This window comes from Lemur catta, chromosome X (genome assembly GCF_020740605.2).
Source record: "Lemur catta isolate mLemCat1 chromosome X, mLemCat1.pri, whole genome shotgun sequence".
NCBI lineage: Eukaryota > Metazoa > Chordata > Mammalia > Primates > Lemuridae > Lemur > Lemur catta.
In genome coordinates this window covers 30,508,817-30,524,272 of record NC_059155.1, presented here as the reverse complement: position 1 = coordinate 30,524,272, position 15,456 = coordinate 30,508,817, and the positions used below count along the sequence as shown (strand labels likewise).

The window sequence follows — 15,456 nt, the reverse complement described above, 5'->3', positions numbered from 1 at the left end:
TTGGAGGAAATAATTGCAGGCATTTTTCTTAATCTCTATACCTCACTGCAGGCCAAAAATGTAAACATCACCGAGGCTCAGCTCGATGAGATGACTATATTAGGGGGTAACTCCATGGTAAATGAATTTAATAATGGTCGAATCACTGTTTTACAGGGTGTTGAAGGAAGGGTATGTTTCCCACCAGTCTATAAAGAAATTGTTCATGAGATTGCTGACTCCGTTTATAAAGATGTTTTATGGGAATATGAATTGCAAGTGACCTTCAGGAATCACATGGCACATGCTATCACCTCAGTAGCAAAACAGATAACTAACGGCATATTGATTGAGATTTTAGACTACCAACTCCCATTGTGCTTTGTAGAAAGGCTCATGCCTAATTTATATTACCTTCTCAAAGCTGAAAATATACTACAGAAACTTCAACATAACCTGAGGGAACTTAATTACCAAGTTCAACATTCAACAGGCTATACTACCATGTTATCACACTCGGTTTTAGAAGATGTCATCAGAAGGCTATTATCTCAACTCATTCCTCTATCCAGTAAGGTTTCATACTTGGGAAAGAACTATTTAATGACTTCAGATTTTAAGGAAATCTCCACTTGTATAACAAATAAAGTTATGTTAGCCATTTCAAAGCATAAAATTTTGCTCACTAAATATGATCATCGATATCTATCTACAGAAAAAACCTCCACAGTATTGTGGAATCTATTTATGATAACATTTTGCAGATGTCTGACTCTCTTGTGTCAATACAGAAAAGTGTAGTAAGCCAAAGCTCAATTATGGTTGACCTAATGGCCAGTCTGATAATTCAAGAGATTATTGAAAATCATCTTGAACCCTTATTCTGAAGAGAGCACTTACCTCATTCAAAGACTCCACCGGATGAAATAGCGAATATGGTTAAAGAGGTCCTCAGTGAAGTCACAGAGTCACACAAACCCCAGAAGACCCCATCGTCACTAGGTATGGGTTTTTGTCCTAGTTAATTTGTAGAAGAAATTATTGCCAGTCTTTTTATCAAAGATCTTCAGTTCAAACTGTAACACTGAGCATGAACTAGATAAAATGATCCCCAAAATAGTGAACTCAATAAATAATCATTTTAACAAAGCTAAAATCTGCATTCTTCATGATGACCAAGAACAGTCTTTTCCTGCTATAGATACAGACACTGTGGATGAACTTGTCAATTCAGTTTATGAGAATGTTCTGAAACAGCATGGGCTTGCCCCTGAGGTTGATAATAAAGAACTCAAAGACAATGATATTTTTGCAGAAAATATTAGCAATTTAATTGTGGCAGCTATTTCTGATTATCTTTTTCATCCACTGTTTTCTGGGATTTGTCAGCATATTCCTATGCTCCTTTAACAACAGAGAATATTATTCAGAACATCTTTAGTGACATTAGTAAACCTACCAAGCCAAGCCAGAATTTATCTGCATATAACACCTTACTGCCGTACACATTTTTGGAAGACATAATCAAAGTACTATTATCTAGACTCTTTCCTTCTGTGTCTAGCTTGCTTGCATATGGTGAAACCCGGGAAGATAAATCAGAAGTTAAATTCAATCAAATCTATTCAAAACTAATTGGTGATATTAGGATGAAATTTTCCCAACATGAAATTATATTTTCAGAAGAAGAAGAGGAAACCAACTCTGTTTACTCAGAGGATGATGCTCAGCATCTCATTGATTCGGTGTTCAGAAATATTTTGCAAAACTCTGGGTCTCAGGAAGCAGATGGGCACAAGATCATAACCACAATGTTCTTATTGATAAAATAGCAGGCTCTATCGTTAAAAATATCTGTCAACAACATCTTCAGCCATTTGTATATGGAAATTTGTTACATCCTTCATCATATACATACCATGATGATGCAAGAAGGCAACAGTTTTTTGCTGGTGTTTACTCCTCAGCCTTTACAGAAGATGTGATTTCTGGGGTTTTAAGCAAAATATTCCACAGGGTGTTAAGCATTGTGCCAACAAAATCAGTAAGAGATTCAGAAATAGAACTTCTGGAAATAGCTGAAGAATTCGTATGTTTGACAACAGAAGAATTCTCAAAAGCCCAAGTTAACATCCTCGAAAATGCAGAGGAACAATTGCGTTTGCCACCAGTAGATAGAGGTGTATTCATCAAAATTATTGATGTAGTGTCTAGCAAAGTCTTACAAGAATATGAAATGGAACTACTAGCTGATAAAGGTTTTCTTAATGACACAAAGACACTGGCTGAGAGGGTAACTAAAATTATCCTGGCTGAAGTTTTTGATTTCCAAATTCATCCAAATTTCATAGCAAAGCTGCCTGTTAAATCCTATTCAAACCTCAATGTTGATGTTTTGATAAAGAGAGTTCATTATGGTATTAACACATCAATCCTCCAAAGACAGACTTGTACAGTGTATACCACCATATTGTCACATACACATTTGTAGAAAATAGTCACTCAGGTTTTATCTCAGATAAGACCATTGGACTTCAGTGCAGAAGACCCAACACTTTCACAATCAGACCTCAGTAACACAGTCATCAGACTAGTAGATGAAATGCTGTCAATCATTTCGAAGCATGCAATATGTGTTATTAAACATCTAAATGAAAAACAAAGTGTGATTTCAGAGAAAGATGTTCAGGCTATGGTTGTGCTGGAGTTACCTATGCTCCCAGCAAAAAATCAGGTCCTTCAAGTAGGGGTTGTTGCAAAGGATGAAAAAATAGTACGAAATAGAAATAAAAATAATACACAGAGGCAAAAATATAGTCTATAAAGAATAGATTTATGAAGATAGACAAAGGAGGATACTTAGAGGATTACACATCTTTCCCGTCAAAACGTGCCACCGTGACTGAAGTCTTACATAGGTATTTATAGGTACAGTTTTCATTTTCCAGGGGTAATGGGATTTACATAATAACAGGTAGTTAAGTTTAGTTTCACAGTCTTCCAAAAGGCTTCTACAGATCTCTTAATTAACTCTATGTGAACAAATGGTTACAAAATCTTTTTAGGGCTAACTTCTAAATTTTAAGATAAAGCTATCACTTTAGCATAAACAAAGACATCATGGCTCTGGATATTGTGTATTAGAATAGAGATTTCAGAAGTCAAGCATGAGCTGTCCCTTATGCTAATTACTTTAACCACGTGGACCCATCTGGGCCCTGGCTCGGGCCCCAGCTTGGGTGGCATATCTTATTGATCAGCTCTCATCTCGGGTGGCCTGTCTTTATTGATCAGCTCCCTCTCCCATGGCTCCAAGCAAAACCTGCTTTGTCTTTCAAAGCAGGTGAGAACCACAGGCCTGAGACTGCAGTGGCACCTTGGAAAGCAGCTGCTACTGACCATTGAGAGGCCCTCCTGATGCAAGGCATCTTTTGATATGCAAACTAACATGTTCACATTGTCCTTCAGGGCAAAGCCTTGCAAAACTCCTGAAATCATTTCTGTCCCTAAAAATATAGGGGGCATTTCTGTAAATCAAAATTTCTTAGGCTCAACATCTCCCTCTTTTTTATTTTTTAAAGTAAGTTGATGGAGTTGGACAGCGATCAGAGCGAGGCGTTGGTCTCCAGATTCTTGTCTTCTTCTGAGCTTTCTCCAGACTATAAATAAGCACAAGCAAAGGATTAAAATAATGCCAAAATTTACTATAGTGGAACTCCCATAGATCTTAAGATGATAAGGTGGATCAGCTGACTCCAAACCAGAAGAGATGTCATTAATAATGTCAGCCTCAGAGAGCAAATTAAGTTTATGACTGAAGGTACTTAATATTTCTTGTTGTAAGTTTCCAATCTCTTTAGTCATATTTCCTTAAGTAGATGTTTTTAATGTTTTCCCAAGGGAATCGAGTTTGATTATATATATGAAGTGTAACACAAAATTGAGTGATATTCCAATCGCAATGGAATCTAAGTTGCTTTTGTAGACTTATAACCTGGTCTCCCCATAAGGTGACTGCTTGTTGTATGTCAGACACTTGAATAACCAATCTGCTGTCAATTTGATTTTGGGTAGACCATAATTGATTTGATTTGTGATGCCAATTTTGAACAAATTTAGTGGTCTGAATGGTCTGATGCAGAGCCATACCTGCAGTGGCCACAGAAGCAGTGACAGCAGTGATTCCCAAAATAGTTCCTATTAGGAGACCAAAAAATCTGTACGTTTAAGAATGTGGTTAAGTAGTTTGTCTAAAAGGAACATTGCTGGGGTTTCTTGCCAGACTCTATTCATTTTAACAGGTAACCACTAGTCCTGTTCTGGCTTTGAGAATATAATGGGTTTCTTTATAAGGATTGAACTTTATGAAATTGTCAGTACAGGTATAATAAAAACAGTTGATACAGATCACTAGGAAAGAAGATTCATTATAAACAGCATGTCCAATCATAAACAAGTAAGGCAGTCTAACACAAACTTGGATATAATGAGTAGAATTCAAATTAAAAGTCCATTCTTGGCTATTGTTTGTATCCAATGTATGTTCTAATCTAGGCCTGCAAAGGGTGCAAAGCAGCTGATAATTTCCACAATTGGTCATGAATAGGGCCATCTAAAATATGAGGGGCTGGAGAGCTCATACCATTATTGAGCCATGTAATATGACTTTTAAGGTCAGTGTCTTTTACAGACATTGAGGTGGCAGCTTTATTCCAACGAAGCTTTTTAAAATTTTGAGAGGAGGCAGGATGTCCATAGGGACTCCAGTCTATTACAAAACCACAAGATGTGGACCCAGCAAGAATGCACCCCACGTGAGCTCTACAATTTCGCATTGTACCCAGGTTTTAGGGTCAGAAATTATTACTTCCTTACAAATGTGTACGTCTGTGGGTGCCATTTTAGAATGCCCAAAAGAAGAAAAAGAAGAGACAGTTAGAAGGAATAACTGAACTTTAGTTTTATCACCGCTTGAATTGCTGGTGACTAACCAGGTTTGGGTAGCAGGTTTCAAACAATGAATACCTTTACCAATACATATAGGAGGGCCTTCTGTCCCAACTTCATATTTATTAATTTTGGTGCCCTCTTTGTTGGGTTTCATTGGACCACGATAATCATAATGTCCTGGTAGCCAATTAGAATCATTAACAAATACTACGAAAGGCATGTCAGCCCAATTGACAATCTTATTTAAAGGTGGATTAGGAATATAGGCCCAATAATGATAGTTCTGGTTGCCAGACACTTTTACCACCATGCTCACCATACAGATCATGGCAAGAAAAAGGTTTACAGACATTTTAGGTTAAGATGTCCAGTCCAATATCCTGTCTGCTTCTTCATATGTTCTCTTCAGCTGTCCCCATGTCATGGTCTGTGCCTGATGTGTCTTCTGCTTTTTCCCCTCAGGTTTCCATTCTGGGCTTGATTCGTCTGCTTGGAATCCAGACTGTCCATCATCTGTCAAAACACAAGCAAAAACTCACCCCACACCTTTGCCCGTCCTTCTTTCCGTTTATTTTCTGTATCATCTTTCCACCAGATAGGCTGGTGAGGGAAAGAGTCAAAAATTTAAAGTAAATAAGTCTTGATTTATTCTATCTCTGAGAGACTGTCTACCTCCCCCTTCTTGTTTAAATAAGCCGGTGGATCTGTAAAGAACTCAGCCAAACAGGAGTATAAATGTGAAAGTACATGTGTAACAGTTTCTCCAGGGGATGGTGTAGCCATAATAAGACCAGAATAAGTGTCCACAGTAACATGTACAACACCTAACTTGCCGAATTCAGGAATATGTGTAACATCCATTTGCCATAATTAATTTGGTGAGAGGCCTCGAGGATTAAACCCTGCAGAAAATTTAAACTGATTAATTATTTGACAAGTGGGACAATGAGAAACATGTTTGGCTTGGTTATTAGTTATGTGAAATTTTTTAATTAAACCTTTAGTATTAATATGAGTTAATTGATGAAATTGAGTAGCCTCTTGAACAGAACCAACAGGCAGTTGATCTATTTTTTCATTGCCAGCCACTAATGGGCCCAGAAGGTTAGTATGAGATCTGATATGAGTAATAAAAAGTGGAAACTGGCGATTCCCTATAATCGATTGAAGTTGCTGAAACAGTTTGGAAACTTCATCAGTTTCTGTAACAGTAACTGTTTCTAAGGGTAGAACTGTTTGTACAACATATTGTGAATCAGAAACAATATTTAAAGGTGAAGTAATGTCTTGTAAAAGCTGAGTAACAGCCTGCAAGTCTACCTTTTGTGCTGAAGTATAAGGGGTGGTTCATACCTTAGTTAAAGGACCAGATAACCTGCCTGACCATTGCTACTGCCATCAGTAAAAAAAGTAGGAGCATGAGATATAGACGTGGGTTTTACTATTTTAGGTACTATCCATTGAGTCAATTTTAGAAATTGGAGCAATTTATTTTTTGGATAGTGATTATCAATAATTCCTACAAAATCAGATATACCTGATTGCCAATCCAGATTTTATTGATAAGCCATTTGAATTTGTGAATTAGTAAGGGGAACAATAATTTTTTCAGGACCCTGGCCACTTAGATGTTTTAGTCTTTGATGGCCTTTAAATATAATTTGACTAATTTTGTCCAAATATGTCATAAGACGTTTTTGTTGCTTATGTGGGACAATTATACCCTCTTCTTGAGTTAAGGTAGCAGAGGGAGAATGTTCTGAGTGATAAACTATTAAATCTACTCCTTTTTCAAGATTTACTCTAGAAAGTTGAGTTTTGTGAATATGAGATTGAATCCATGCCAATTCCTCTTGAGCTGCCTGAGTTAGCTTGTGAGGACTATTACGATCAGAGTCACCCTTTAGTATATCAAACAAGTTACTTAAAACATAAGGTCTAAGCCAATTTATGTCTCCCAGCAACTTTTGAAAATCATTTAAAGTTTGTAATTTGTCTATATGTATTTGAACTTTTTGAGGAACTATTCTATCAATGAAAGACCCCAGATAAGTAAATGGATGATCCTATTGGACCTTATCTACAGCAATTATTAAACCAAACTGAGACATTATTTGTCTGGCCTGTTGGTACAATTGTTCTAATTTTTGTTTTGAGGAACATGCAAATAAAATTTCATCCATATAACTATGAGGAAGACAGTTTCTTAGTATTTCTAAAGGCTGATTAACAAAATGCTGGCACAGGGTTGCGCTATTAAGCATGGCCTGAGGCAAGACTTTCCATTGGTACTGCTTAGTTGGCTGTTGATTGTTTAAAGCAGGAATGGTAAAGGCAAATTTTTCTCTATCAAATATTTGTAAAGGAATTGTAAAAAAGCAGTCTTTTAAATCTACTATTATAATATGCCAATCTTTAGGGATCATAGTGGGAGATGGAAGTTCCAGTTGAAGAGTTCCCATTGGTTTTATAATTGCATTAATCTTTCTTAAATCAGTTAACATTCACCATTTACCAGATTTCTTTTTAATAACAAATACAGGGGAATTCCATGGACTGGTGGACTCCTCTATATGTCCTGCTTGTAATTGTTCTTCTACTAATATTTGCAGAGCACCCAATTTTTCTTGGTTTAGCGGCCACTGCTCTCTCCATATAGGCTATTGTGATATCCAATTTAAAGCCAGTGCATAGTGGTGACTTTCAATAGCAGTGGCTGCTATCCAAAATTTGGATAGCCTAAACCATGCCGAGAAGAATGTGTTTTTGGTGCCATGAAAGTCTTAGCCCCTTGGCCCTTTTTACCCAAACCAAAACAAGGATTATAATTCATAGTAACCATTATTTGTTTAGCAGGAGCAGATATATTAGGCATACTGATGTAGGCTTCCCATTGTTATAACAAATCTCTTCCCCATAGATTAATAGCGATGTTAGCCACATAAGGTTTTAAAGTGGCTTTCCATTTATCAGGACCAGAACAATTTAAAATTTGTTGACTTGAAATATATTAGTCATACTTCCAATTCCAGTAGGAACAGTTGGAACTTGTAAAGGCCAAGCCTTCGGCCAAAAACTTTTAGAAATAATTGTAACATCAGCTCCAGTATCTACAAGTCCAACAAAAGATTTGCCATTTAACTTAATTTCTAATTTAGGTCTCTGGTCATTAATAAAAGTTGACCAATATACTTTAGTTCCAGTACTTCCAAAACCTCCTTGCCTTAGAACATTAGATTTTTCAATTTGCATATAAGGTAACAACAGAAGTTGTGCAATATGGTCTCCAGCCTGAATAGGATAATCAGAAGTGGAACTCATCATAACTGAAATTCCTCCTGAATAGTCTGAATCAATTACACCCAAATGCACTGAAATTCCTTTTAATGTAAGAGAGCTCTGGTCATCTCATTAAAAGCTCCAGAAAGTTGTTTACAATCTTTTTTCAAATGTCCTTTACAGCTGCAATTGAGACATTTTACGACAGTTCTTTGTTTTCTGGGATTACTTTTCCCACTGATAGCCTCAGCCAATATTTGCATTTTAAAAGCATCTGACCTGACTTTTTGCCAAATTTACTTTAAAAATTCTTTTAGCAGTGGATGTAAAAACCGCTAACACTCTGAATTAGCATTATTAAAAGCCAATATATGCAACATCAAATTTCCTAAATCAGGCGGACTAACCATTTTTTGCACAACATCTTGCAATCTAGCAATAAAATCTGTAAGGTTTTTGGATGGCCGGCACCAGAGAAAGAAAGACGAGCAGAGTTGAAAGGGGTAAGCAACAAGGCTTTATTTGAGCACTCCTGGGTGAGAGTAACGGGTCCCAAGAGAGGGGCCCAGGTGAGGGTCATGGGTCCCGGGAGAGAGGGGCCCAAGTAGGCTTATATGTGTTTTTAGAGTTGGGGGATGGGGGCTTCTTTGGCGCGAAGAGTTTTGGCGCAAAGAGTTGGGAATTTTTAGGGCAGGTATTGAGAAATAGGAGGGGCCGGTGGTACGTGTGGACTCCAGGAACCGAGACCCTTATCAGGGTAACCATCCAGGTATGCTTATTATTTAACTTAGCAGGGCCTAGCAGGCATTGTTTTTCGCAGGTCTCGTGGGCTTCTCCTTTTTTTCATTAGGGAGGGGAGGGATGTACACCACCAGCCTTGCAAAACCTACATAAGTTTCATTAACATTTTGTTTAATATTTTACGCAGGAAAGCACAGACTGTTTAGGAGAAGCTACCTTTTCTTATGCTCTAATACAGTGCTGCCAGATTTGAGTAATAGCCTGATCATCATATTTTAATTGAGCATTTATGCCAAACTAGTTTAGTTGTCCAACAGTTTGTGCCACCAAGATAGCTATTGGTGGATTTCGGGACTGAACTAGCCAGGCTTACTGGCGAGCCTTATCTCTCCACCAGGTAGTGAACTGTAAAAATTTAGACGGAGACAAAACTGTCCACCCCAGAGATTTCCAATCCCAAGGAATTATCTTTCTGTTTTAGCCAATTTTTCAAGGAATTCTTTGAGAGTTTTAAATGGAATAGGCTCATGCATATAGCGGGGGCTCTGAGGTGTTTGCTCCACCCCATGTGATCATCAGAATCCAAGCTTGGATGTACTATAGCAACAGGATAAAGACACGCTTCTAAATTCTCATATAATTGTGCTTCCTTGATATCTTTTAAGATTTTAGTTTGTTTTTTAAGCATTTTTCTAACAGCCTTTCTCAAGGGCAGACCATGCTTCTGGGAACCATTTGCATTAGAAAGCAATGGTTCTGCAAACTTGAAGTGGCTGACTTGAGCCGTGCAGAGAGCTGCTGCTTTAAGCAAAAGTTCATCTTTAGAATTTTTTTTGTTTTTTTATATTTTCTATAGACCCGTGCAGAGGTTTGGACGCCATTTTTACTGGCTCTGTCTTATCCTGGCCTAATACAGATGGAGGGTCACAAATGACCTTCTCTTTTCTGTGAAAAACAGGCTACAGATCTCTTACTATGCTTTTTTTTTTTTTTTTTTTTTTTTTTTTTTTTTAGGGTGGGAATTTTTCCGTTTCACTAAAAGACAAATCTGAGTTAGAATAAAATAGTTGCAGAGCTTGAGAAATTAAACAGCAGAGTTGCCAGAAATGTAGAGAAAACTTTTCTCCCTTATGGAATGCTGTTTGCAATGTTTTTGGTGCTAACAGCCATTGCCGCAGCTTAAACTCATCCAGAGGTGGGAACAAACCACAGTGTTTGGAAATTAAATGAAACAATTCCTTGAGATTTTTCTTTTTGGCAACTACTCCAGCACTCTTTAATAAAGCTCTCAACAATTCCACATACTCAGAAGAAATAGTCTTCCTCATTATGTTACTCAGAGCAAAATATTAATCTTAATTATCACTTATGTCCTGGAGTAAATTCCAACTTACCTCACTCTGGGTACCGTGCACACGACTCTTGGCCTTCTCCGGGTCCCTTGTGACGCTATACGGGAATATTCTTCACTTCAAGCAAAGCGTTTTGCCTTCAAGACCCTGTTGTAAGGTCCTGCCGACTACACCAGTTTGCCAGGAGTTAGCTACGCTCCCAGCAAAAAATCGGGTCCCTCAGGCACGGGTCGTTGCAAAGGATGAAAAAAATAGTAGGAAATAGAAATAAAAATAATACACAGAGGCAAAAATATAGTTTATAAAGAATAAATTTATGAAGATAGACAAAGGAGGGTACTCAGAGGATTACACGTCTTTCCCATCAGAATGTGAAACCGTGACTGAAGTTTTGCATAGGTATTTATAGGTACAGTTTTCGGTTGCCAGGGATAACAGGATTTACATAATAACAGGTAGTTCAGTTTAGGTTCAAAGGCTACTAAAAGGCTTCTACAGATCTCTTAATTAACTCTATCTATGTGAACAAATGGTTACAAAATCTTTTTAGGGCAAACTTCTAAGTTTTAAGATAAAGCTATCACTTTAGCATAAACAAAGACATCATGGCTCTGGATATTGTGTATTAGAATAGAGATTTCAGAAGTCAAGCATGAGTTGTCCCTTATGCTAATTACTTTAACCGTGTGGGCCCATCTGGGCCCCGGCTCAGGCCCTGGCTCGGGTGGCATATCTTATTGATCAGCTCTCATCTCCGGGCGGCCTGTCTTTATTGATCAGCTCCCTCTCCCATGGCTCCAAGCAAAACCTGCTTTGTCTTTCAAAGCAGGTGAGAACCACAGGCCTGAGACTGCAGCATCACCTTAGAAAGCAGCTGCTGCTGACCATTGAGAGGCCCTCCTGAGGCGAGGCAGCTTTTGATATGCAAACTAACATATTCACATTGTCCTTCAGGGCAAAGCCTTGCAAAACTCCTGAAATCATTTCTGTCTCTAAAAATATAGGGGGCATTTCTATAAATCAATATTTCTTAGGCTCAACATGGTTGATGCCATTTATACTGATACTTCTCATTCAAATCTATGTCAGTCTCTTACAAAAGACAAAAACGGGATAAATAATATACATGTTACAAAAATAGCAAGTTATATAATAAAAGAAATAGTTAACCATCATCTTCAGTCATTTTTACCTAGAGGCAAAACTCTTCCTTCAGGTATAGCTGCTCAAACTTACAAACAGAGAGCAAGAGATCCTAAACAAACAGAATTATCTTTTATTGTGAATTCACCTGTCTTTTTGGAGGAAGTAATTTCTGAGCTTTTGTGCAAAATTCTTTATGTATTCTCACATAATATCTTGGCTGCTGAAAACCCACAGAAAGCAAAAGCCAACATTACTGATATTGTTACAACATTAGTAAAATCAATTGTGCTGGAGTTCACCACATCACAAATTTTACTTGCAGATAACTTGGATAACAATCTGTATTTTTCAGAAGGATATAAAGAAATGGTTCAAAACACTGTCAACCTAATTTATGAAAAAATATTAGATGATTATAAGTCTCTGATTCATATTTATAGGGCTATCCAAAATGGTGCCCTCAGTTTTGGAAGGAAGATATATTGCTTGCTATTAGAAGAAATTTATGATTATCAAGTGGAGTCTTTAGTTGCAGGAGAATTAGCAACATCCTCTTACTCCACTCTCCAAGATGAAAACATCAGAAATATACTCGACATCATCAACGATGGTAGGCACATCTTACCACCATGCATCATGGTTTTGCCTCATTCCCTTTTAGAAGATATGATTTACAAGCTTCTAACACATATATTCCCTCCATCTGAGACTGAAACTGAACTAAAGGAGGAAGTGATGCCAGATTATGACTTTGTGGATGCAGCTTCAAAACTGACTGATGAAATAATAACAGAAATTTCTGAACATGAGATTAGACTTGCTCCTGAAGAGGAGCAAACAGAAAGCATGCCACTAGAGGCAACTGAGAACTTCGTTGACTCCATATGTTACAATATTATGAAAAAGTTTAAATTCCAAGATACATGCAAAAAGGGAAGCTCCTTCCTTGGGGGCATAGCTGGTTTTATTATCGAGGAAATTGTGGATCGCCATCTGCAGCCCTTCTTATGTGATCAACAGTCATCTCCCATATCAAATGACCATGTCATGGAACTCTCAAATCCCGATAAAGAAAAAAACCACCATTCTTACGGCAGGCTTCTGTGTATTCTGCTATGTTTTTGGAAGATGTTATAATTGACCTTGTTCACAAGTTTTGTACTCTCCCAAGTACTGCTGAAAATCCTGAGGACAAAGAAATATCAGAACAAGACCTCATGGGCATGGCTATAAATTTTGCAAATGCCCTGATCGGGGAATTTAGGAATAATGAAATTAAAGTTCTAGCAAACGCTGAGGAAATGTTTTCTTTTCCACCAATAGATAAAGAAACAGTTGATAAAGTATCCAATTCTGTGTATGATGAGGTTATGGAAATGTATGGATCTCACAATGTTCAGAAAGATGATACAAGGAACATTGTTATTGAGATCATTCCTGCTTTAGCCAATGAGGTGATCTCTTCTTTTAAGATTCAACCACTTTTTTCAGGAGACTGGTCTTCTACCTTCTCTTCTTCTCTAGATGTAGATAACATTATTGAGAGGATTCAACATTTGCCATATAAAACCTTCACAAAGATGAACAGAAGCTTAAAGGAGAACCCAGTTTCTTCTGAACAACCATCCACCTCAGGCCTGAAAAACAAAATGGATGCTTTGGAAATAAGTAGAGGAGCATTCAAGGGCAAAGAGGATTTCCAAAAGGAGTAGATATCAATGAAAAAAGGAAGCATCCATGAGCCAATGTGTACTGCTGAAACTGGCATTAAGAAGAGCACAGTAACTACCCTAGCATCAGGGTTATTTGGAGGTGTGGCAGATAAAAAGAAAGGGAATGAAAAGAAAAGAAGTTCAGTTAGAGAAGACAATGAGAAGGTATCCAAAGTTACTTCTCCAACAACCAGTGCGAAAAGTAAAGATACTCAGGGGCCAAATTTGAATGCACCACTTACAAAGGATGAAATCAAGAAGAAAGACGGTTCAGCTAGAAAGGATGAAAAAGAGCAAGATGATGAAGCATACCAACATTTTTCACCAGCTACCAATGACACAAAACACAAGAACTTTGGACTGGAACAAGATTTTAAAATAGACAATAAAAAGAATAGTGACAAGAAAAGAGAAAGTTCATTAGAAAAAAAGGATATGCCTTTTGAACTACCACCCCTGAAATCTAAGCTGAAAAACAGAGAGCCCCAAGAGAAGAGGAGAGATTCTCCCACTTATGGACTTATGGATGACAAACAAATCTGGCGTGCTAAATACATCCCAAACATCCCTAAAAGCTTTTACAGCCATGTTTTAGAAATATCTTCTATTCGAGGACCAATATATGATTCAAAATCCCAAAGTCCCCTAAATGATAAAGCAGCCTATGTAACTCAGGTGGATGGCAAGGATTTTGCACAGCCTGCTTTAGTGAATTCAGCTAGCCAAAATGTTCCTACAACCAAGGAAAAGAATGAGAAAAGTAAAGATAACGAGATAACCCACCAGAAACTAATAACTCTGGGATTTTGCCTGCCAACTTTTTAGAAGATGTTATCTCTGAGATAGTTAACAAATTGATTTTTTCTTCCTCACCGGACACAGACGATGCATGTCAAAATGCAACCAGTGATGTAAATCAAGATGAGTTGTATGATGCGGCTATGAAACTGATTGATCCCTGTTAAAAGAGTTTTCAGATGCTCAAATGAAAGTATTAAACCCAGATGAGCAAAATCAGTCCTTTTCATCTGCAAGTAACGTTTCATCAGTTCATAAAGTACCTCTCAGGCAGAAAAAACCATCTGTGGATAAAGCCCCACCTGAGAGAAAAATGATAATCATGGGTAAAATACCATCCATGCGTAGAATGCCACCTGCAACTGAAACAAACACCTTTTTCACGTGAAATACCTTTAATGGCTAAAACACCATCAATTGATAAAACATTGGTCAATAAGTTTGCTCACTCCTCTGTATGCAATATTTCACAGGAATATAGATCTCAGGACTCCATTTGTAAGGACATAAATAGTAACGGTGAAAATTTAGCAAGAAGGCTAGCTAGCGCAGTAATGGAAGAAATTTTTCAGCATCGGTTAGACTTGCTACTTTATGATCAATTTCCAGCTTCAGTACGTTTGCCTCTAGAATCTAGGGAGTTTATTAAAAAGGTCCAAAAGGTTCCCCAAACAACCTGCAAAGAATGTCAGACATCATGGCCATATACCGTAATGCTGTCTCATGAATTTTTAGAGAGTATAATTTCTTGTCTTCTATCAAAAATTTTCTCAACAGTAGCCAACACTACCACGGAAATATGTGAGGATAATTTATACACAGGACTGGATTTCCTTCAAATGAAGTTAGTGAGTACAATTCTGACAGAGCTCTCCAAAGATGAACATATGATTGTACAGTATGTAGAATCCTTACATCCTATTGATTATGAAATTATACAATTAGTAGTTCAGACTATTTATAATAATCTCTTGCTGCAATTTGGATCTCAAGAGAACATACAAAATCGTGTCACCAGTGGTTGCAGAATGCTTTCACAAGCCATAGTTCATTTAGTTGTACGGGAAATAGCTGGCAATCAGCTGCAGACTTATTTTTCTGGAGAGTTAACTCCATATCAGTGTACAGAAGTTGGCAATGTGGTTGAAAATATCCTTAAATATGTCGTCCAAACCACTGAAGTCCTCCAGAGTCAGCCATCACAGGCTTACAAACTAACTTTTAACATAATAGAAGAAATTGCTGTAAATTTTTTAACAAAGCTTTTATCTATATTTCCAAAAGTGCATAAAGAACCAAACAAGTCTCTAAATGCCGAAATGCAAAAAATAACCTCAAAAATCTTAAATTCATTCCAGGAACATATGTCTAAAAATCATATTAAAGTTGTACCACAAGCCAAAGGATCACCCACTGTGTCTTTAGCAGACAGTACAGCAACTGAAAAAGTACTTACTTCTGTTTATAGCAGTATTTTAAAGCACTCTGGATCACATATT

At 37.4% G+C, this 15,456-nt stretch overlaps 2 long non-coding RNA genes across 2 annotated transcripts in view; one reads left to right on the top strand and one right to left on the bottom strand.

Moving 5' to 3' along the window:
* LOC123628387 overlaps positions 1–5,692 on the top strand; it is a 28,257-nt gene extending 22,565 nt beyond the window's left edge. The window contains exon 4 of the long non-coding RNA XR_006731620.1: positions 5,392–5,692. This is a non-coding gene — a long non-coding RNA (uncharacterized LOC123628387). The remainder of the gene's footprint in view (positions 1–5,391) is intronic.
* LOC123628386 lies at positions 2,794–15,187 on the bottom strand. Its single transcript, XR_006731619.1, has 2 exons — positions 10,344–15,187; positions 2,794–5,442 (listed from the first exon to the last, which is right to left on the bottom strand). It is a non-coding gene; the product is annotated as an uncharacterized LOC123628386 (long non-coding RNA).
* Between the last annotated feature and the right edge of the window lie 269 nt (positions 15,188–15,456).